Source organism: Emydura macquarii, unplaced genomic scaffold, assembly GCF_026122565.2.
Source record: "Emydura macquarii macquarii isolate MOO-44397 ecotype Brisbane River unplaced genomic scaffold, CSIRO-AGI_Emac_v2 contig_1043, whole genome shotgun sequence".
Classification (NCBI taxonomy): domain Eukaryota; kingdom Metazoa; phylum Chordata; order Testudines; family Chelidae; genus Emydura; species Emydura macquarii.
In genome coordinates, this window is record NW_027131180.1 from 2816306 (window position 1) to 2841710 (window position 25405).

The 25405-nt window shown below is 42.7% G+C and overlaps 1 long non-coding RNA gene across 2 annotated transcripts in view; it reads right to left on the reverse strand.

The window, feature by feature from the left end:
• Nucleotides 1-12232, reverse strand: part of LOC137151062 (uncharacterized) — a 43422-nt gene extending 31190 nt beyond the window's left edge. For both annotated transcript variants that reach the window (XR_010919152.1, XR_010919151.1), the window contains exon 1: nt 12014-12232. This is a non-coding gene — a long non-coding RNA (uncharacterized lncRNA). The remainder of the gene's footprint in view (nt 1-12013) is intronic.
• Nucleotides 12233-25405: the final 13173 nt, after the last annotated feature.

Sequence of the window (25405 nt, forward strand, 5' to 3'; positions counted from 1 at the left end):
GAATCAGAGATTCAATCAGCTTCCTGCAGCCACCCCTCTCTGCTCTGTCCAAGTGCAGAAGCAAGCCCAAAGCTTCTTCAAAGAACCTGGACTCAATCCTTGGCTGCCGCGACAAGGCTTTTGGCACAACTCAGAAGGGGAGATAATCTCAAGGTATGGGTTAGAGAGAGGTCTAAGTTACAAAGCTTGGATCTGCACCAGCTTTCCTCAGTGGACTTTGGATCAGAGCCTAGATGAGCAATTAAAATGCTTGAAAAGGTGGAGAATAACCAAATAAAGTTCTATTGGACTTGTGTTCATAGATTATAGAACTAGACAGAACAATTGTGATAATCTAGTCTGACCTCCTGAATAATGCAGGCCATAGGCCATGCCTGAATCATTTCCTGTTTGAACTAGAGCATATCTTTTAGAAAAAGATCCGGTCTATTTAAAAAGTTACCAATGTTAGAGAATCCTCCACAATCCTTGGTGAAGTGGCCCAATGGTTAATTATCCTCCTAGTGAAAAATTTGCACCTTTTATCTAGTCTGAATTTGTCTAACTTCAGCTTTAAGTCATTGGATCTTGTTATGCCTTTGTCTGCTAGACTAAAGAGCCCTCTAGCATCAAGTTTCTGTTCCCATGTAGTGGTTATAAACTTATCAACTCACCCTTTAGCATCCTCATTGACAGACTAAATGGACTGAGCTCCTTCAGTCTTCTACACTACAGCACATTTTCCAGTTCTTTAATGGCAACACGTCCAGGCATTGTGACTCAGAGCTGGTTGTAGGAGAACATATGAATAGTGAGGTAGCACACAGGAGCTCTTTCCTCATGGCATGCCCCTTGCCGAAGTGGTGGGCTTAGAACTGGCTAAATCATTGGTGCAGAGGATGTAGCCCAGTACTCTCCACTCCAACCCTCCACTGCTGGAACAGCCCCTAGCCTTCCATGCAATCTCTGAAACCTGCTCTTCCCACTCACGAAGTCCTAGAATCCAAATAAATTCCCTGGGAACTTATAGGAGCTTTTTCCAGCTCTCTTTTTAAAGGGACAATACATATTATTTCACTCCAAGCACAAACACTATCAGTCAACATTATTACACTTATGAATCAACATTTACCTAATCAGCAGGAGACTGTCATTGACATTCTCTCTTGTTTTGTCAGACAGAAAGCAGATAGGTGAAAGTCAACAGGAGAACCAAGGAAAGGTTAGAGCACAGCTGGAAGGAAAAAAGTCACTAGGAATGGTAAGCTTTGACCTACACTGAAAGTTCTTCCAATAAAGGAACGAGGAATGTTATTTTTACTGCGTTCATTGCTTTACACAGTGGGATCACAATCCCTCACTAGGTCTGCTAGGTGCTGCCACAACACACATAATTAAGAAAAGTATGTGGACTGATGGAAAAATGTTAGTGTTTTTAGAGGCAGTGTAAGAATTATATAAGGAATAGACAACATGCATTTGTCCAGAAATAATCATGCCAAATCAATCTATTTTTCTTCTTAGACAGGCCTGCTAAACTAATGGATGGGGAAGGGGCTGGGGAGTAGTTGATATGCAGGGGGATGCAGTAGGCCTGATATATCTTGATTTTAGTAAGGCTTTTGAGTCCCACAGGACTCATGAGCAAACAGGGGAAATGTGGTCTAGAGGAATTTACTAAAAGGTGGATGAACAACTGGTTGAAAGATCATACTCAAAGAGTAGTTATCAATAGTTTGCTGTCACACTGGGAGGATATACCTAGTGGGGTACTGCTGGGGTCTGTCCTAGGTCTAGTACTGTTCAATATTTTCATTAATGACCTGGATGATGGAGTGAAGAGTATGCTGATAAAATCTGTAGCTGAAATGAAGTTGGGAGGGGTTACAAGCACTTTGGAGGACAAAGCATTCAAGAGGACCTTGATAAATTGGAGAATTGGTCTGATACTAAGCTGAATTTCAATAAAGACAAGCTATCAGCTGTGATGAATACAGTCTTGTGCAAAAGTCACACCACAACCAGGCAATCTGGGTTACTGCTTGACACAGACAAAAAGGGGTTCAAATCAAAACAAGAAAAATATGAACATTTTATTTTTAAAAAAATGTCGAGGCCCTTGTTCCTCAGGCCTTTCACCTCCATTCACCTCCTTTGCCCCTCCAAAAGGGTTACAGACCCCAGAGTGGGTCTGTTAACTCCTCTGGCAAGCTGGCTTGCAGTGAGTTGTCTCTCCTTAGTAGTCCAAAGCTCCTCTGCCCCCTCCAGTCCCCCTAACCCCTCTCCCCCTCCCAGCTTACTCCCATTAATTGCTGCTGCTATGGGTGTCTCTCCATAACTGTCATTTCTCACAGCTGAGCAGGGGGATGGCTAGTTTGGCTGTCTGCAAGCAGGGAGGGTTCTGCTTGCATTTTGTAGACCCCCCCATCATCCACCCTCCCTCAGGAGGGAAGCCTCAGTTCATCAAGCAAAGACTCTCTCTCGAGAGAGAGTGTGTGTGTCATTCCTGAAGTCTATGCAAAAATATAGAAAACCCTCTAGAACTAATACAGTAGGACGTCTCCCTTCCCTTTGTGATATTTCTATTACCAGAGTTCCAGCCATGCTTTCAGCTCATTTTCTACGATCCCTTAATTTCCTTGGTATCTGTCACTATGATTCAGTACTGATGTGATGTTGGGCTATGTGTCCTCCCGGGTCAGGCAGAGAACATATTTGCATATGTAGCCACCAGTTGGAGTGCCTGCTTCCTTTGTTCAAGGCTTATGTTCTCCCCCAAGGGCACAGAATGTACTTCAGTGCAGTTGTCGACGTGTGGTCCAACCTCCACTTTCTCAGGGTAAAAGCATGATGAAAAGGCCTTCCAGGGCCTTCCATGGTTTCAAGTTCGTGATAAATCTGTTCTCTCCTTATTTCCAGATGTCAGACTAGAGAATCAACTATTTCCACCTTTTCACCACTTCATAAGGCCCCTGCCACTTGACCATTGTTTTGATTCTGAGATTGTAAGGAGCGAAGACCTGCAGAGCAGACATGTTCCCTTCTTATGATATTGCTGCTGTGTGCTTTCTGGAGTTTCTCTGGCAAATGCTCCCCTGGTCTTCAATAGTTAAGATATATTGCTGGGTCACCCTAATCCCCCCCACTCCTGGGCCCTGTCTTGCACTTGCCCTGCTGTGTGAACCAGCCCATACACAGCCTCCTGCAAACAAGCGGTCCATGTCTTAGTGAATGAGTGCTTGTGGCCAGCCACTCACGGGATTATACAATGGTGTGACCCCCCTCCCCACCATCCCATATCCCCAGTCCCAGATGCAACCCTAGGAACTACCATCTCACAGAGTTCAGTCTGCTCACTGAACTCTCATCGTTGATAGCAGTCCCTCGGAAATGAGGATGACGTCCATCAGGCTTGGTGGGTCTTCAGATGACTGAAGAACCCGATTCTAGATGCAGATGTTCTTCTGCAGTGGGGGCATATGGTTGCATGGGGGGGGAGAGGGATGCACAGCTCTGGGTTGGTTTCCTTTTCCTTCCTCCGCTGCCACCATTCCGCCTCGGTATCAAGTCATTAGGCCTCACATTGGCACACACCTTGTTGAACAAGGTGGCACCACACCAAGCAGTCAGCAGCTTGCTCTTCCCAGTCATCGATGTCGCTATCTCTGTGCTTGAGGGCAACGCTGAGCATGTCTTTCTACCCTTTCCTTTGGCCGTCCTTTGAGCATTGGCCAGCAGAGAACTGGGAGAAGAGAAACTGAAAAGGGAGGCAGTTCTCGGGCATCCGGACACAGTGGCCCATCCATTGGAGTTGATTTCTCAAGAGCAAGGCTTCGATGCTGGTAGACATAGCTTCATGGAGAACACTCACGCTGGTTTGGCAGTCCTCCCATTTGATCCCCAGGATTCAACATAAGCACTGCAGATGGAAGCTCTCAAAGGTCTTAATGGGGGCAGTGGTAGACGGTCACGATTTCGCTGCAGTAGAGGAGGGTAATCAGTACAACAGACTTATAAACCAGGACCTTCATTGACTTCAGAAGGTCTGTTTTCAAAAACACATTGTCGCAGCTTGAAGGCTGCGGCACTGGAGCAGTTGACCCAGTGCTGGACTTCATCAATGGTAGCCCATTCGGAGAGAAAACTACTGAGTTATGGGAAAGCTCCACATGCTCCGGAGCCTCCCCATCTATGTAGATGGCACAGGTGATGTTCAGCTGGCCTAGAGGAGGTCCTTCATCCTGGTGACGTTCAAAGACAAGACAAGTCTCTTATACAAAATGTTAAAGACTTCTAGCGTCACTTGCACATCCTGTGCAGAATGAGCCACCATACCACAGATGTCCACAAACTGAAGGTCAAGGAGAGGACTGAATTCTACAAGCTCATTGGGTAGTCAATTTAACAAAGAAATTGATATGCACCAGCTCTGTCACTTTAAATGACATCTCTACACACACTTAAACCACATGCACTGCTTTAATAAAATGTATTCATTTTTAGCTAAGTATAAAAATAAATATGTTTATTAAGTATAGAAAGATTTTAAGTGATAAGCCAGAAGAATAAATCAGATTTGATCAGGAAGAAATAAAAGGAAATGGCATTCTAAACTAAGCTTAACACTTTCAGTAGCCTTACAGTCTTTAGATGGTTCTCACCACAGGCTGGTTGGATGTCGACCCCCATCCAGGATCCCCCCCCCATTGGGAAGTCTTGATGTTGTCTTGTAGAAGGGGGGTGCAAGAGAGCTCAAGAGAACAAAATGTCTCTTCCTTTAACCTGTTCCTTCACCACACCCTGAGGTCAGGTGATCATCCATGTCCAGCATGGTTTCCTCCCCTTAAGTCAAATGAGCATCACCTCAGCAGATGCTCAGGCCAGTCCATTGTTCTTGGAAGAGTTGGGTTGTTTTATGCATGCCTCAGTGAGGCATGAATTACTTCCGCATTTAGTGTTTGCCTGGATCTATTCCAGCAATGTGAGATGCACATTTAGGAATATTACATAGCAGAGTTTCATAACCATACATACAACACAGCAAGAAACATACTACTATAACAATAATGTTCAGCATGTCATGACTATTCCAAAAACACCTTATATGACATACCTTGCATTAAACAATACATAATTGCACTATAAGGGTGAACATGAATGATACACAATCACACTGTAAGAGTGTACATGGGATGAATTGTGTCACACCTGCGAAGAAAATTTTGATCTGGGGATCCCAGGCCAAAGTGTGTCAACATTCTAGTCTGAGTTCTGTCTTCCCCTAGGTGCTCTGCACACAGTATGGCACTTGCCAAGTGGAGGAGTTTGTGGTGATACACCTGGGACATCAGCCGCTTCATTCATACTTCCTTCATTTGCCTGTCTTGGTCTACCCTTAGGGCAAGAGTGTGTGTATTGTCATGCCCTAAGGGGATCTGCTTTTTTGTCAATCACTGTCACCTGTTCAAATGCTCGACTTAAGGTTTCATCAATTTTTTTGTTCTAATCAAAAGTCTGAGAAGCTGGGCAGTCTCTCCGGGTTTAACCAAGGCAGGTATTCCTCCTCCTAGCTTGTGGAGGCTTCCTCCCCAGCACCCTGTTTTGTCTTTGCCACTTCCTGGTTCTGTGGTCTCTGTTGCTACAGCTGCCATTGGTGTTTCACACACTGCAATGCTCCTTTATTTCTAAATAGCTTTCCCTTTGGAATTTCTTGTTCTGAGCATGAGGCAAGTAGTTTAGGGTCTTTAAAAGGAGACATAGTCCCCAGCTTTTCCTCCAAATTTCTATCCTCCAAGGTAGATCCTAAGGGAAGCTTCCTTACCAATTTAGGGAACATAGCCCTTCCTGTCCTAATATCACTGGGCTGGGTAGGTCTGGGGACATATCTTTGAGGGTCCTAGTGCTCCACAATACTTCGTTCCACTGTAATGCTGGGGTATCATCGGATGTCATCGTGGATCCATCTTAGGGAAGTCTCTCCCACTGTGTCTCCCCACCACTTCTACTAGTTGTAATCAGATGCAGAGCCTGCAAAGGAAAGAGTCTCCTTGCTGTTATCTTACAAGCCTGGTAGAAGTTTTCCTGGGCACCTCATCCAGGCCCTGTTTTCTATTGTATATACCTGCCCATAGTTACATTACTCGTAGGAGCAATCCTGAAACCTATGTCCTGGCTGGCTACAGGAGAAAGACAGTGGTGTCCTGTCCCTGATGCTGCCTTCTACTCAGGTTGACAGCCTTCCACTAAGGTTCAGGGCAACCCCATACTTGGGTAGGTGGGTGATGAAGGTTCTGCAGCATGTTTGGGGGCATCTGTCTTCTTAATGGCTTTTGATCACAGGCTTTGGGAGAGATATCTACTAAGGTCTCTTCCCCACAGCCAGGCCTATGCTAGGACCATCCAATCTAGGTTTCCTCTCCCTACTGGTGCAATCCTCCTCATTGCTTGTAGAGGCTCAGGGTGGCTTTCCAGTGGGAGGCCCCCAGACAGCCAAAGCAGTCAGGTTGTCCTACCTGAGGTGAGTAGCTTCCATCCTTGATTTCAGATTGGGTCTGCAGACCCTCTCTCAGCCTGATGGTAGGAGGACCTGCATGAACTATTCAAGGATGATGAGTTCCATGACCTGATGTCCCATCCGTGTTTCTGGCTCTAACCAGCACCAATAGAAGTCTTAGTTTTAAGATGACTGCTCATGGCTTAGCCTGAGATGGAGGTGGAAAGACGACCACTTGTGGAAGTGTTCACAGTGGTTTCTTCATCTATGCCCAATAGCTCTAATATGGCTGCCTTCACCTGGCAATTGCGTTGGGCAGCCACCCTATCAAGCCTACCCCTTCAAAATGGGGGCTAGCCCAATGGTCCCTTGTGCTGGGGATAATTGAGAGGCCATCACTATGCTCTCAAAAGCTATCAGGAAGGACTCCAGGCAGTCTTCCAGCATGTTGCAAAGTAGGTGGTAGAGGTGCTTTCCAGATTGAGGGGCACAGCTCCTGCTATGGCAGGTGCCAAGTGGCTTTGTAAAGGCAGCAGGTTGGTCGTAGGTTGTAACAACTGTTGGTATGTCAGTCTACTCAGAGAGTTTTCTGCTATTGCGCTCGTGAGTTAGCCAGCCACTGTAGGAGCTGATTCACTTTCAGCATGAGCATGAACAATAATATTTAGCTACTTTTGGAGGGGTAATTTCTGTGCCCCCAGAGACAGAGGAGATGCCCCGCCCTGTGCGGCCTCAGGGCCAGACAATCTTCCCCCTTCCACAGCCAGAGGAAGTGGCTCTCCCCACCTTCCCCTGGGGCTGGTGAAGCTTGCTTTCCCCCAACAGCCTCCCCCAGCTGGAAGAGCTGTCGTCTCCCACGCCAGCTCAGGGCCAGAGGAGTTCTGTGCCCACTCTGATTGGGGGATGACCATGTCCCTGCTTGTCCCCCCTTCACACACCCCCAACTCTTGGGTTTTTTGGAGGGGGCTTCTAGTTTGAGAGGAAAAAATGGATCTCCAACTTGTAGTGTCACCTGTTGTCACCACAGTTTCGTGACAGTCATACCTCTTTGGATCACTTCTTGACCCACACAAGAGAAGTTCAAATCAGCAAGAAAGGCAGAGTCTATAAACAATTTTTTAAAAATTAAAAAGGTCCTTGATCCTCAGGGCTTCCCTCTATACCTCCGCTGCCCTTCCAAGAGAGCTACATATCTCTCAGAGGCAGTTCAGTGCTAGCTGGGCTGGCCAGCCAAAGAAGAGATTTTGCTTCTTAGCAGTCCCCAGTTCTTCTGCCCCTTCTCTTTGTGTTCTTCCCTCTTTCTAGCTGGACTTGCCCTCATTAGTTACTATGGATGAGTCTCTCCATTACTGGCATTTCTCACAGCTGACCAAGGGCATGGCTAGTTTGACTGTCTGCAGGCAGGGAGAGTTCTTTACCTTTGCCTGCCTGTGTTCGTGTCAGATTTGTAGACCGCAACCCCACAACTGCAAAGTACTGCATGGGGGGGAAGGGGGGAGAACCAAAAACAAAAACAGGAAATAACTGGCTAGGCAGTAGAACTGCTGAAGAGGAGCTGGGGATTATAGTGGATCAGAAATTGATTGAGCATCAACGAGGTAATGCAGTTGCAAAAAAAAAAAAAAAAAAAAAAAAAAAAAAAAAAAAAAAAAAGGCTAATATTCTGGTGTTTATTAAACTGGAGTGTCATGTAAGACAGGAGGTAACCGTCCCACTCTACTTGGCACTGATGAGGCCTCAGCTGGAGTACTGTGTCCAGTTCTGGGTGCCACACTTTAGGAAAGATGTCGACAAACTGGAGGGAGTCCAGAGGAGAGCAACAAACTTCAATTTAGCAAATCTGACCTGTGAGGAAAAGTTAAAAATTGGGCATGTTTAGTCTTTAGACGAGAGACTCTCCCCTCACATATGTGAAGGGCTGTTATAAAGAAGAATGAATGATCACGGACCTCTCATGTCCACTGAAGTTGGGAAAAGTAGTAATGGTCTTAATCTGCAGCAAGGGAGATTTAGGTTAAAAATAAGACCTTTTAACCATAAAAGATAGTTAGGCACTAGAACAAGTTAATGAGAGACTGTGGAATTCCCATTGTCTAACCTGTTTTTAAAACCCTCCAAAGACACACACATCTGTCAGGGTTGGACTAAGTTTATTTGGTCCTACCTCAGTGCAGTGGGCTGGACTAGCCCTCTTGAGTTCATTCATTTTGAGGAGTTTAAGATTCTATGAATTGCATGAGGTAAGGTAGAAAGAGTAGATTGTTCAAGTAACCCTACTGCTCCCCACCTCTGCCACTCACTCTACTTCCTCAAAGACTCTCAATTCTCACGTGTTGCCTATTTAACATAAAAAGACCTTTCTTTCAGCTAATCCCAGGTTTTGGCTAATGGGGACAGGGTGGGGAGTAAAACTGCTTGTAGAGCTGCTTGCCAATCTCACTGTTCACATATTCCCTAGGACCAGCTCTGAGCCAGACAGTTTTGAAGTGGAAAAAAGTCAGTTCAGTAGAGCTTTGGTTGCTTATCCACCTTCAAGCATTTTAACTGCATATGGAAGCCCCAATCCATCATACTCCCCCTGAATCAATGTCTTTCCATTAACTTCAATGGGGTTTTTGTTCAGACCCAATGAGAAATAGATTCTATTATTTCTTTGCACACAAAGATTTTTCCAAGCAATAGACAGTATTTAAATGCTCCCAAGGGGTTTCTTTTTTTAGTAAATATTGGTACATTAATTGTATCTCATTCTGCCGGGGTTCTTCAGGACAAAACATTGTCTTAGATAACTGAAAATGAAATAAATGTACTAGGTAAGTGAGTTGAATACTATTTTATTGCAATTCAAACAACTTTTGACATGTAAAAGATTATATAGAACCTGTAATCAGAACCAAGAGCTGCTACTGAATAACACGACACCCGACAAGTTAAGGAAGGAATGATTATACATAATAAAAAGGAACAAGAAATTTCTTTTACCGAAAGGATAAAAACCACATTATTACTGAGCAGGGAGTGATAAACCTTATGAATAAAGCAGTGGAAAGATGAAATGCCAGAGACAGAATGGAGGAGTAAGACTTGCTTAAGAGTTCATAAGATATCCAAAACAGATGTTTGTGGAAGTCCTAAGTAGAGCAGTCCAATAATATTCACAAATTATTTGTGAATTGATGTATGAATGATTGATGAAAACTGATCAAGTGCCAAAAATATTCTTCCCAATGGATTTTTGGTTGCTGAAGATATAATGAGCAACTGAACGCTGAATAAAAAGAGTGGCACATTAGCCAGAGGCAAAGCTACTTTCACTATGCCAGTGCTGCCAACCACGGGTGATGGTCTCTGGAATGGAATGGAATAGAGATCCAGTCTGCTTAACAGACAGCATGAACTAATCAGATCAGATCCTAAACTTAGTTGCACCAGTTATTTACTTGTATAAACCCACTAAATTAAAGCAGTGTAAAACAGGAGGAATTTAGTGGAGAATCAGCCCTCAAGTGGTAACAACAAAAAACTTACATTAAAAGAACATGAAGATTTCTAAGTCAAGCACTCGAAAGTTAGGAAGTGCCTATGCCTATGTAACTTTAAAGAATGTATAGTAATACACATGCACAAAGGGGACAAATTACATGATCACTAAGGATAAGATTAGGTCATGGAGGTCACTAAAGTGACAGAGTCTGTGACTTCTAGAGCTATTTTCCATTTCAGCCCCGGGGGGGCCTCTGAAGCTGCTAACTGCTGTGGGGCTCAGGCTCTCAGCACCCTCTTCCTTCTCCTCCTCCCCCCACCCCCCCCCCCCCAAACCAGCCCCATTTTTAGTGAAAATCAGGGACAGGTCACAGGCTTCTGTGACTTTTTTGTTTTTCTGTGACTTGTTTATTGCTCATGACTGTCCCCGACTTTCACGAAAAACAGTGACAAAATCTCAACTTCAACCACCACATTTTTCCACAGCACCCCTGCCTCATTCAGTGCATGGGATAGCCAGTCCTCACTTAATGAGCAGCTATTCAATATTTTGTTTTATCCCCATTCAGTGTGTGGTCCCCAGACCTTTCCTGCACAATATTTACATCCTGCTATGAATACAGAATTATTGAGGTCCTCATGGGCTTTTCTATTGGGCACCTCACTATAGTGTCTGAGTACTTCAAACGTTCATGTATTTATTTTCCACTACCATCACACCCCACAGGAGTGAAGTATTATCCCTATTTTACAGACAAGGAGATTAGGTCAAAAATACCCACTAGCTTTTGGTGCTAATTTCAAGATGCCAAGGACCTGACTTTTCAGCATTATATATCTTCAAAGCACAGCTCCCACTGACTTCACTTGCAGCTGTGAGAGCCTAGCACTTCTGCTGATCAGACTCCAGGGTTTCACAGTTAGGCACCCAGGAAATGAGGACATGATTACTGACCACCTGTGAAACATTGGACTTGCTAGCATCACACAGGTACTCTGTGGCAGAGTAAGAGATAAAAATCTAGTTGTCCAGGACAGTATTCAACGGTCTCAAAAGTGAAACTGTCCTCTCTCCCCCCCCCCCCCGCAATCCTCCTACTTCATTCACACCACATGTACCAGATTCTGCAGCAAATGAAGCAGGAGTCCTATGGACAGTCTGTTTTGCTACACAACCCTGCTTCATCCCAGAGCAGGTCAGATCTGTGCACTGAAGGAGGCAGGAGTCTTGTGCGATATGTAGCATTTGATTATGTAATTAAGGACTGGATCATAATGCAAAAGTATTGAGAGCACAACAGAGACAATGCCCCTGATCTCAGAACCAGTGCCTCAACCCAGAAAGTCCACAGTTGCAATTGCAGGGAAAGTCCTGCTCAGCCCCAGGCTGGAGCATACCCAGTGCAGATGGAATCTTCAGGGCAGAATTTAACTGCTAACATTTAAGCCTCGATTGAGGATGTGCAAACTGCTATTGTTTCAAAGGCTTATAACATGGGCAAGTTTTTGCAGGTTTTCATGGGCTGGTCAGAGACACATCCCTAACACAGAGGCCACCTCCTGCCATACTTAAACTCCTTGCTCCAAAGTGTGGAGGCACAATAGCTTCTCAAAGAGGAGGTTGCCAACAATTTTCAATGAGCAAAACATTTTCCATAGCATCATTCTTTGAAATGACTGGACTGTTTCAGCTGACGTTTTCCAGAACAATTCAGCCTGAGGAAGACATCCAGCATGGAAACCTTCAAGCCAAATGGTTATCACTTGGCAAGGTTATAAGCAACTGAAAATAAAATCTTATAATTGGAAATGTCAAGTAGTCTATATAGGTGTTACCAGCTCTTCCTATAATAACATGATTTATTAACAGTCATGCAGTAAAACTAGACACATATTCATTCTAAGCAACCAGATACTAGAGTCCTTAGACGTATGTAATAAAATACTTGAAAACTGCTGAATGCTTGAGACCACGCATTTAACTCATCTTCACAAACTTCTTACTTCCACAGTTAAAGTCCAGGAGACCTGGATTTGTATCCTTTGAAAAAGGCTTACCTGATACCTGGTTCAGGAAGAGAGAAAAACTTAAGCATATATCCATCATTTCATAATGCTGTTCATTGTGATAGACTGGGCCTTTTTAGGTCCCATTGGACTATTTACAGGAACTCTTGCCCTTTAAAAACATCCTTCCAATTATGGGGACTGGGTCTCAGTGTTTCAAAAGAGTCTAGAAATACAGCTAGACCTGAGATCAGGGCTTATCTTCAACCTCTCCTTACTGTAATCAGCTTGTATCTGGCCAGATAGACAGCAAAGAGTCAAATACTATTTTCTTCCCAGAGCTAGGTTGCAAGAGTCAGCTAACTGTTCCTGTGACAAAGTCTCCCTTTTAAGCTCATTTCCTCCAAGTGGCTCAGACTCTGCAGGTGTGCCAATTTAGTACCAGCTGAGCCCTGGGGAGCTCATTAGCCTTCTCCTGATGGTGATGGCTCCCCCATCCTAATCACAAAGCCTGGATTTCTCCCAAGTCTGTGGGCCAGACCCTGGCTACATTACGCACGCACACAGTACCACTTGGGCAAAGAGGGAGAAAAGTATTTAAACCGCATCTAGGGCATAACAGTGGTACAGCTAAGGATCTAGCCCATTGGGCTTGATTCTCTACTGCCTAGCTCCTTGTACAGCTGTTTATACCCCTGACTATAAAGTGGGGTAGAACATCACCAGTGAATGCAAGTGGATAATTTTGATTTGGTAGATGAACACTCACTTTGCAGCAGAGAATCAGACCCATTAATGTTATTTCATCCGTCTTAACTTGACAGCATTGAACTGAAGTCCAGACAGAATTAAGCCGACGTGAAGAAAGAAAAATGTACTAAGGTACCTGAATGGATGCAAATATAAAGATGTGCTTTCAATTTAAGACCTAGCAAAGTACATAGTTAAACAAATGCAAGAATGTTTTATCTTTCCTCTAAGCATATCCATGTCTCCCATCCCATAATATGTTAGCACTTCCTTAGTGTTTAAAAATAGAAGTGAGTTTTTCTTCCCCGCCTTGAGGAAAAATAGCCTGATTAGTTTATTGTTTGGGACACAGATAGAAGGAGGAAAGGGGCTGAGAGTCTATGGGCAGAGCTTACTGAGGGAAGGCTAAATCAAAGGGATGCCTCTTATCTTGATCCCAGAATACACTGAGATCAGTAGCTAATCTTATTCCATAGGGTAGGGAGTTCTAGAACTCAGACTAATAACTGAAGTATGGGGGATTTCTTGGCAATGTTATCTGCAGCTTCCGAAGAGGAAAAGTGCCCTTTTAATTCTTTAACAAATGATGTTTTCAGCTATTCAGCATGTGGGATTTCTAAATGTAATACTCTAACAATGCTTAAAATCACATTTTAGATCATTTTATATACAATACATACATCTCCAAACCTTTGGAATTGCTTCATTATAAAACTATTGTTCCTGCAACTCCCCCTACCAACCTTCTATGATTGTTGCAGATCTCATCTCCTCCCTCATTATCAGTTTACAGGATGATGCATTCAATGATCTGTCTCCAGATTACTGTTTCCTTCTCTATCAACCCTGAACTACTCTCATTCCAAACTGAGAAAGTAATTACAATTCACACCTGCATCTTCTCTTTATGCATCAATTTGACTTTAGTTGCTCTTATGGTTTTCATTATGTCAGCACACAGATCTTTGCTTTTAGTTTTCAGCTTGTTTTAATAGCAATTAAAATATGGGGCCACATTCTGGTCTCTGTTATTCTGGAGTTAATCAGGCAGCAGCCCTGGAGTTATTCCTGATTTGCCTAGCATAGCTAAGAGCAACAACTGACTAATGGTATACTTCACAGCTCACTATGCATAGGCAAGTAGGACGCTGAGTTTACAGGCAATTCTTACTTTTTTGCTGTTAAGTTATAATTTAAATACTGAACACTTTACAGAGTAATGTACATTAATATGAATGCTCGGTGATTTGAGTCTTTAAGGAATTAAGTGACAAACATATGAAAAGAGACCCATTAACCACTTCTTTAAAAATTGTTTTAGTGCTCCACTATCTATCACCCTATCCCAATATTGATTTCTACTTTCTAATCTTTTGGGCCAAATTCAGTGCTATACTCTGATCATGCAAAGCAGCCATAAACCAAGCTTAATGGGTATCTGTCCCTCTGTTTATTTGTACTTAAAAAGCCACTTTCCTGGGGATCTCAAAATAATTAATCAATGCATTTTTTGTAAAGTAAGTCTAACTGATAAGTCCCATTAAGCCTGGGAGGAACTTCAGATAGGAAAACAAACACAGAAGTTAATTACCTAAGGTCACATAGCAAATGAATTGCACAACTGGATCAAGAATCTAAAAGGAATATTAACTGCAGAACCTGTTATTTGGTCTGTTGAATATGTTGGGCCTGATTCGCCACTTTCTCCATCTTTGTGTAGTGATCTATTGCTGTGCAAAGTGGATGTAAAAATGCCACCAAATCCAAAGAGCACAGGTATGAATGAATGAGTTCAAGGTACAAAACAATGCAGAATCTCCATAATACTTACCCATCATAACCAACATATCTCTGCCTCATTAACTTTGTATATACACCAGCTTCCATGATAAATTTAACACTGCTCAGTTAATAAAAAAGTGTTGGTTAATAATTATTTTTTCTGCTAAATGTCTTTGTACCAAGTATGCATGAAATACCATATCCACCATGCCTCCTTCCTTGAATTTTTCTGCAATGGCATTGACTATTTCTTTTTATCCTTCTTTTCAGAGGATTTCATCTGCTATTTATAACAATTATAATATAGACCATATCAGTAGGTCAGATTCTGAGTTTTAAGCTTAATAGTGTCACTTTAAATACAAAAATAAATCACATAATTATCTGAATTTCTGTGTTTTGCTGCATATACTTATTTACTATTTAAATATTCCACACAGAAATTTTAAATCCTGTTTATTACAAATATTACAAGGGTAAGGCAAAAGGTAACAATTTTCTCATTAAGATATGCTGGTTCCTATATTGACAAGATATTCCCAAAATGGGAAGCAGTCTGAAATTTTGCTAAAAATTAGAACAAAAATGATTTGCTACTACAATGACTTCAAAAGCTGTGTGTCAAATTGTTATGTTATTTGCTGAATTCCAAGCTGGCCAGGTGGTTGTGTGGTCACATAAATCACATGGTATTGCCACAGGTACCCTGACTGGCTGCATGTCTATTGTGTGGTCTGAAAGGTTAGCAAAAGGCATTAAGGTATTGATCTTGCTCCTGAGTTTTACAAACAAAAGAGGCAAGTATTTGCTCATCATTAGTGAATATCAACAATTCTGTATTAATATGTAGAGGTGGGTGGTGAGTTTAAAATGACTGTTGACTTCAATAGATTTTGGATCAGTCCTATGTAGAGCTGATTGGAAATTTTCCATAGGAATGATTTTCCAACAGAAAATGCCATTTGTGGAGAATTTGCCAAAATACATTTTCTCTCAGGAAAACCTAAAATATTTTATTCTGAGTCAGTTTGAACTCATTTGAGATATTTTGTTGCAAGTTAATTTACTATTAATAGCGTTTCCCTATGATGGTGCATTTCCTCATGAGAGCAGTAATACAGATGCCTGAGGCCCCCATTCTCTTAAGGAAGGGAGGACTACACTACCCATGATGTAATAAAGTCTCTATCTTGTCCAAGCAGCATGGTGCATCCTATTGGAAAAAAAACAAGCCATTTCAATTTGGGATCTCAACATTGATCAATTTAGTTGAAAATGCTGAAATGACACATTTCACCATTTCCAGCTCAACATTCTTTAACTTTATTCCATTAAAAGCTGATATTTTAACTTTTCATCTCAATTTCAGAAAAAACAAGGTGTTGAAATATTGGAATTTCCTGTGGGACAGAAATCCTGATTTTCACTCAGCTCTAGTCCTAGGTCCTTCAATAGGAATGGAGGAGAAGCTTGACATTCCTCACATTGTGAACAGAAAAAGCAAAAAGCACAGCCAGGCATTCTTTAAAAAGTCATAAAGCCAGAAACAGACCAGCTTTTTTCCCTCCCTTTGCAAGTCACTTTTAAACTTTGCAATATTACCTTAGTCCATTGCACACTCACACTATTTGTATCTATTTTAAAACAAAAACAGTAATATAGTAAACTATATATTTTTAACTAAAATGGTAATTTTACTACTAACACCACCACTCAGCTCTTATATGGTACTGTCCATCCAAGGCAATTTACAAATATTAATGAACTAGATGTTTTATCTAACTAAGTGCAGATAGCTACACGAGTTTGCCTTTGTAAATTTATTCCTGTTGCCTTGGTCCAGGAACTACAACAGAGAGTAGGAAGGTGGGCTGGGAGAGGAGGTAGGGGAAGAAGAGGCATAAGAATGAACTCTGGGAACAGCTAAGGGAATAATATGACCTTTGCAGTTATCTAGTTTCCTCAAATCTTCCTCACAGGGATTCAGAAACAAAACAAATTGACAGCTAAGGTGAGATAACTATGGCCTGGTCAGGGGGTTGGACTAGATGACCACCTGAGGTCCCTTCCTACCCTAATACTCTATGATTCTACACCTAAAACTTAGGTGTACCTAGATATATTGCTCAGGCCTGTGGAAAATTTCATGTCCTCTGAGATGTTGTTAGGGTGACCTAGCCCCCAGTTTAGACACAGCTAGAAAGAATTTTTCCATCAGCCTAACTACCACCTTTCAAGGGGATGGATTTACTACAGTGATGGAAAAACCCCTTCCATCGCTGTGGTAAGTGTTTACACTACAGTGGCATAGTTGCAGCTGTGCCACTGTAGTGCTTGCAGTGTAGACATAGCCTCACTTTCATAACACTCAGAGGTAAATTATTCCATTTAACACGTGTGGAAACTGAGTCACAGAAAGGCACAGTTTCTTACTGAAGGTCCTGCAGGAAGACTGACAGCAGGCAACAGAATCCATGTCTCCAAGGTCTGAGTCCTGTACCCTAACCTGCATATTATCTTTCCTTCAGAGGAGGAAATACTGTGGACATCAAGTCCAGACTTTGCCTTCAAAATGTAGGTCAGACGTCAGCTCTTTGATTTCTCACTCTGATGCAGATTCTTCTTCTGTTCCTCACCCTTCTGGTTGGTCACCACCACCAACTTTGATACCATTTATTTTCTTCCTCCTCAAAATGTCTCTGGCCCTCAGGAAAGCATCCTGAATCAGGACAGTACTGAAGCACATGTTTTAAGGTTAAATTTGTATGTAAGTACTGTTCTGAACAGAACAATTTAAACAAATGCTCAAGTGTTTCCTGAATTAAGGCCGCTCTTCCTTGTTCTTATGCTTGGAACACCTTCCTCAAACCATCTCCTTTGCCTTATTCAAATCCCCATGCAACCTCACCTCTGTTTTCTGCAAGGGGAGAGGGGGAGGAAAGATAGTAATTAATAAAACAATTAACTGTATTATCATCAAGATCTGTACATGCCTCACTGAATAACCATGTGATCTTGTCTTTGCTATTCTCCTCTGCTATTTTTATTTCTCTGATGACGACCCTCATTTCTTCTACCATGTCAAGTTCAGACTGAATGGTCGTTGGGGAGGAACTGTGTCTAATCACCTCCCAAAAAAGAAACAGAGTAAGTTTGGAGAAATCTGAAAAATATAGAATTAGAAGAAAACACATACTCAACACAGCTGAGTTATTATTGCTGGAGGAACCTTAAAAATACACAGGAAAAATGCAAGTGCTATATTAACATTGCACCTACATTATTTTTCACCTCAAAAATCCAGTGTTATCTGAATCAAAGTAATCATGTGGTAACAGGGTTCACTCACCACTAGGTACCTCCTCCAGCCTGACACTCCATTCTGCCTTCTCACTCTTGCTGAAGTACTAAATGAGTGATCTCTGAGGCAGTACCTGTAAACTAATACCCTCCTAGGGTATGTTTACACTAGCAACAACACACGCATACATGTGCCATAACCCCTCCTGTCCATATCTGAGCTCCTGAAGCATGTGCAGATGGCACACAGTGAGAAAGCTAGCACGCATGGGGGGTGTGGGTATGCACTGCTATAATCACCACTATCAGGGAAGTATGTGGGCATATGTGTCAATGTCATCTTGTGCTTTTCCCACAGCAGCACAGGGTAACATGTCCCTCAGCACAGTCACAGAAGTTACCTTCTGGATCCCCACTGTTCCAGGATTTGAGAACATATGGCATCCTGGATTTCCCTTGCCCACTGGAAACCAGAACCAGTGAGCATGTGGGTGGGATCCAGCTATCTGTACAAGAGTTCCAAACTCATTCTATCCTGTGCCCACTCTGTACAGAGTATTCCCATTTTGCTTCACAGCACAGCATGCCCCGATAATGCAAACGGCACTGGCCACACTAGCATCCAGCTGGGCATGCAGGCATCACCAAAAAGTTTGCAGCCGCTCAAACACACATTCAACAACCACTCTGCTGCTACTCAGTCTGTAGTTAAATTCCCTTTTGTCTGGGTCATTGATGGTGGGGTAAGGCTTTATGAGTCAATTCAGAGTGAATATGCGGGGTCCCCCAAAATAACCTTTGGCACAGAAACACCACACAAAACCACATCACTTCTGGAGAATAAAGTCCTTTCTTCTCCCTTTAAATACAATTCCAATCTCCTGGCATCATGAACCTTTACTGTGTGTCCAGTGTTTGTGTTCATGTACCCTGTTGTCCATTAAGCCTTAGAGAACAAGTGAATAGTATCCTATTCAGTTCATAGTCACTCGCACCTTTTGGTGGGCAAAATATGGAGATATAGGTGCCCTCGATGGCTCCTAAACTTTTTGAAAACCACATGCACTGAAATCCAGATATAATTACTGGTACTTAGGCTATGGTGACCTCGCATGGGTAGATGACAGTATTGATTGCTTGGAAAACCTGTACAACCACTGCCCTGACAGAGGACTTCTCAACCCTATCCTGGTTTGCAACTGAGTGGTAGCTGTCAGGTGTTGCCAGCATCCGAAGGGCAATAGCCATCTGCTTGTGTACTGGTATGGGTTTCCAAAAACAAGTGGTCTGATGCTGGATAGTTGGTGCAAGCTCCTTGCACAGCTCCATGACGGTCCACTTCCTCGTTTTGAAATTTTGAAGCTGTTGATCATCATCCAAGGTTTCCAGAATGATGTGATTCCCATCACACCATTCTGGTTCTATACCAGAAGTGGCAGTCCACCCATAGGCATACGATGGGAATACTGGCAGTGACAATATCCGTTCCATGGAACCACAGTGGATTGTCACTCTCGCAATTGGTTATCTTAGGTACATCAGAAAGCTCTGGTCTGATTTTTTCAAGTACTGCACCCCATGAATATTTGTCCCATGAAAAGAAGCAGGAGAAGAACCACATCATCCAGGACTTGGTCCATGTCTTCTAGCAGAAGGAAGAGGTAAGTGGGAGCTGCCATCACCCAATGTGTGAAAGCAGAAGACAGTTCCAGCAACACATGGTAAGGAGACTCCTAGAGTGTCTCCTGTGATGCACAGAAATCTGTGATGCTGCCTCTAAAATGATAGCACTAACGTCGTGTACTAACAAGGGGCAGTGTGGACACAGGTTTACTCCCGTACACAGCGTATACCCATGTCTAGAACAGCATATGTGGACACTTGGCACGGATACAGGGTACATGTGCTAGCAGTAAATGGGCAACTACTTGTACATGCTGTACCCCATGCACCCCACGTACACTCTTATAGTGTAATTTGTGTATCATTCACGTTCACCCTTACAGTGTAAGGGTGTAAGCCATGTAAGGTGTTTTTGGAATGCTCATGACATACTGAACATTATTGTTATGGTAGCATGTTTCCTGCAATGTCACATGTATAGATATGAAACTCTGCTATGCAATATTCCCAAATGTGTGTCTCACATGGCTTGAATAGATCAAGGCAAACACAAAGCAAAGTAAGGGTTCACACCTTGCTGAGGCATGCTTACAGGAATAATGGACTGACCTGAGCACCTGATAAGGCGATTCTCACTTGACTCAAGTGGAGGAAACCATGCCCATTGCTGGACATAGCCGATCACCTCACCCCAGAGGGTGATGAGGAAACATGTTAAAGTCAGGGGTGTTTTTGTCTCTGGAGCTCTCCCTTGGAATCCATCTACGAAGCACCAACATCAAGCAATTGACAGACTGCCCATGGGGTGGGCCTGGCTGAGGGCCCATTAAAGACTGTAAGGCTACTGAAGTGTTTAGTTTAATATGCAATTAGTTTTATTTCTTCCTGATCAATCTGACTCATATTATTCTCTTTTATAATCACTTAAAATCTTTCTGTACTTAATAAACTCATTTGTTTGTTTTATCTAAAGTAGTGCATGTGGTTTGAGTGTGTACGCAGACTTCATTTAGAGTGACAGAGCTGGTGCATCTTTGATAAATTGACTAGCCAATGAGCTTGCAGAGTCCACTGGGCAGCACTGAACTCTGTAAGATGGCAGTTCCTAGGATTGCATCTGGGACTGGGGATGTTGGCTGGGGGGGTCACACCATTGCATAATCCCATGAGTGACTGGCCAGAATCACTCATTTGTGAGATCAGGGATCTCTGGCTTGCAGGTGGCTGGGCATGGACTGACCCAGAAGTAGGGGTTCACAGAGCAAGTGGGGGGATTGGGGTGACATAGCAATATACCAGTCCAGATTGCAGAGGGGAACATCACAAGTTAGGGATTTGTACACAGAAAAAGAAGTCTCACGTGAGGTGGAGTTTCCTTGCTGCAGAAACAGAAGTAGCTGGCAAAAGAGCCCTTCTCTTCACTCCTGAATGGTGTGTGGCCACCCTTCACCTCATGCAGTGGCAGAAGAGAATCCTAGCAACCGCTGGGGGCAGGTGACTGTGGAAAGCCAGACCTTCACCCCCAGTGGGGAGAAGCTGTAGAAAAATCAGCTCTTCTTCTCTGCTTCTCAGGAGCCGCTACACCCAGAGCTGGAGCCAAAGACTCTTTCTTGATCTTTCCCTGGACGGTCTTGGGAATTCTCTTCTCTTGCTCTGCTCAGGAGAGCAGGAGGAGGAAGTGATAATCCCCATGCATTGCTTCATTTAACACCTATCTGGCAGGCAATAATTACTGACTTCCATGGGAACTAGCATAATGGAACCAGATTATATCTCTGAGATGTACCACATGCAAGGCCATCATGACAGGCCTGATCCAAATTCCACTGAAGGCAATGGAAAAATCTTATAGGGACTTTTCCTTCCCTGATGGAGAAATATATTTATCAGCATGGGGAACATGGAAGGCCCCAAACACAATGGAACCACTGCTGACGTGCTCTACAGAGGAGCATGCCCAATGAGCAGCTGTGCAGAAGGATCCTATACACACTACAAGTAGCAGAATGGGGCTCTATGTCAGCTCCATACAGCAGACAAGTGGCAGTGAGTTAGGTGAGTGGGAAGCATGGTCACTGGATCCACAATTACACAGATGCAGTGGACACAAATGCTCACATAGGGAATGAGGGTTATGCACAGAGGCTACAGCTGCTACACAAGCACAGGGGGATGGCAAAGGAGCTGGAGAACTGTCCTTCCTGCGCTTTGAGTAGTGTATTATATTATTGTTTGTATTACCATAGTGCCTACTATTCCATCCCCATCTCTCCCCCGCAGAGCCCATTCACACAGAGGTCGCCCTATAAGCAAAATTTAACTATCACCAAGTTTACTGCAAGCAAGTTCCACTGTATAATCATTAATAATGTTAATAGCAGAACAAATCCTACAACACATGCTTACACTTTTTTAAGGGTTGTTGTGATTTAAGAAATGTGTGCCTGAGGAACAGAGAAAAGAAAACAGAAGGAGCTATGTCCCTCCAAGAAAGAAGGAACATAGGGCAAAAGGAGAGGGTAGGACTGAAATTTAGAAGCAGGGTGAGAATCACCCTGATTAAAATTCTATTTTTAAAAAGTATGTTCTTTGTTTCTTAAAATATAACTCTAAACACTATCATTGATCATTAATAATATTACAGTAGCGTCTAGAGCCCCCGGGGGGGATCTTTGCATCATTGTGCTGGGCACTGGACAATCACACATTGCGCTGCTCCAGCAACAGATTAGAAAACAGATTGTGACTCTGTTGGTCCCAATCTGCCTTCTACTTCCCTCCTGCTCTGTGAGAGAAATACCCTCTTCCAGATCTATCCCTGGTGCAATGTACTTTCCTCTATGCACTGGCTAGCTGTGGGATGAGTGGTTGATGCCCAGGTACCTCCCAAGAGGGATCAGAGCCACTGGAGACTGCACATGCTGGGGTGACAGAGGATCACAATGGACCACCTATTCCTGCTCTGTGAGACATGGTAGGAAATGGCTCTTGGGGGACTAGTCATTGTCCAGAGAGAAGACAGCATGTTTTGGCTAGATCCCCACTGACTCAGTGGTGGAACCCTCTGCCACTGTTAGTCCCCTAGGCTGGGACCAGGTGGATAAGGTGAGCCATGTCCCTCTACCCTGGCTGTGTGTGTCTCTCTCTCTCTCTCTCACACACACACACACACACACACACACACACACAGGTGACAGCCATGTTGACTCTGGCCATTGGGCCATGTGGCCCTGAGGTAGGGGCTGCTGTATGGACTCTGTCTGCTAGGCCACACAATCCTGAGGGCTAGGAGAGTCCAATGAGCTTGACTGCAGGGTCAGAGCACCCCCACCCTGCCCCAAAGGCAGATGGGGTGTACTCACCTGGTGACAAAGCCTTTCACTTACAGGTTACCAGTTCAAATCCAGCCTCGGTTGGTGGAGACTACAAGTGATTGCTCTCTATGATCCTATGCCACAGAAATAGCTGTGCAAATCAGTGCCCTGTCACAGAATCCTGTCCCCAGCACCTGCAGGCCAGCTCATGCTCTGCCATCCCTTGTATTGAACAAGTACATCTCTGCAGTGCATCTAATAGGCACATACTGTCTCTATGGTAATGGGAGACAGGCAGCATCTATGAAAGATGCTGCAGAGAAATACAGTGTATGGAGGCCAGCAGGAGAATGGAAGATTATATAGAAGCCTAAAGGGAAACATTCCCTGCAAGCTCAAAAAAGTGATCATAAATGACAATAGGATGATATGGAGTGACAAAGAGGAACACAACAATAATTTGCTGTTATCTTTTAGTTAATCCTATATTTCTGCTAATGAATGTAGTTTGTTTTCCATTATTCTCTATTCATACTTTTTAATTACTCAGTGCTACAAAAAGTGTTTACAGATATTATCCAAAACATTTAGACCAATTGTCATCAGTCTGAAGTAAACTGAAAAATGGGCTACAGAATTCAGTAGTACATTATTTGCTTGTGTGTACTGCAGGAAAGGCTATTGCAAAATATTAAATATGGGGTATAACTATGCCCTTAAGGTATTCTCTGTATTTCTATCTGTAGTTGTGCTGTGCTTTACTAAATCCGGAAGCACTGTAAATAAAAAGAACAGTGTCAGGTTAAAAATCATATTTAAAAAAGCTAAATCTCTTACCTGTGTTACTAACAATGTTTCAGAATATTAAAGCAAATAATTATAAAAGTTCTAATTCACTCTTCACGATTCATTCTCTTTGTCTCCTTTTAATACTTCACTCAGACTGGACAATGAAATGGTCTAGTCAGATTCAATTTTTGTTTATAGTCACATTATGGTTCTTATGCACTAGCATAATCTTGTGGTGTTTGTTTTGCAAAAATACCACAGGTATGTTTAAAGTGGAGGAAAATGTTTCTTCATTTTTTAAAATGCCAGTGAAAACATTAGTATGAGATTCTATAACCTTTTGGGAGACCAAAACTCCCATATACTAAGCAGTTGTTTTCTGGACTACAAGGCAATATAGCTGGAGTTATTGCTCATCTTCATTGTTACAATTAATAATCTTTAACACACAAGGAAATTGTTTTATTTTAATCCAGTGTGCATACAATTCTCTTAAACTACCAACATCATAGAACACAAATGTATATAGGACACTATCTAAATCCCCATTAGAAGGAAATCATCCACAGGAGCTAATGCAGTTTGCATGTATAATTTCAAGGAGCCAATTAGGAAGCCGTGTAAATGTTGCCTGGTTATTTGTACCAAATAGAGCAAAAAGCAGTACTACATGTGTTAAATGCTTGTTCACCTTCTGTACATTCTTACTGCATGCTGTTTCACAGCCACATAATCCCTACATGAGAAAGGTAAAACACTGGGCAGAATACAAATATATAATTTTGGAACCACCGAGGAAACTGATGGCTATATCTAAATTACACACATGTGTAACTACAAAAGATCAGAGCAGAGCCATAACTATGCGTATAGTGTACAGGACATTTCCTGGAACACCTTCCTTAGGGCACATACTGCTGTCTGCTGCTGCACATTTTAAACCTTAATCTATTTTAAAGTGATAATATCTGAGCTCAATGCATTCTAACTTAGTGTGGGTGTTTAACTGGCTCAGTTTCCAAAGAAAATATTCTATGTTCTATACCATTCAAAAGTAATATTAATAGCACAATAAATACTTGAAAGGGGGAAAAACACCCATGACTGCACTGCAGATTTGTAACAACCAATTAATGGCCAGAGAAATGTTTCTGGATATGCCATAGCCTCTGTCACAATTTTCAGTCTGTCTCCCTACACCAACCAAACAAGCCTTTGCTCTTGATGCAAATATTTCAAAATCAAACCTAGACTGCTGTCTTCACGCACCACTGCACTGCCTACATGACGTGTTTTCTGCATAAGTGAAAGAAAGTTGCAGACATCTTGTACTGTTGCCAAGACACTCTGACACTTGCTCTGAGACACTCCTCTGCTGCTGCTAGTCAAAGATGCTTTGACTCCAACACTTCAGCATTGCATCAATGTATCCCTGGCTGCTTAAGCTTTATATGTTTTTCCATGGTTTCAATGGATTGCCTTTTTTCTGTGCACTAGGGTCCACCCAGGGTCTCAGAAACATTCCCCCAAGAAAAAGCCCTGACAATTTCCCTTCAGCAAAAAGATTTGTGTATAATTCCAGTTATGTTATACTAGATCAATAACCCTGACATATTGAATGCATCTTAGTGCAAGTGAATAATACTTCCTCTTCCATCTGAACTGTTTAAATATTGTTTTGAGCTTTTGATTTACAAGGCAATATATGATCCAGAAATGCTATGATGAATCCCATAGTTACTGTGCCTATACAACCTGTGAGGTGCATATATTTTAGAGATGTGGGGGGAAATGTTAGTTCATAGGAAGTTATTTGGACAACAACTACTTTGTGTCTACATGTGTACTGTTTCCATTGTGGGTCACTTTAACGCTCATTAAAGTG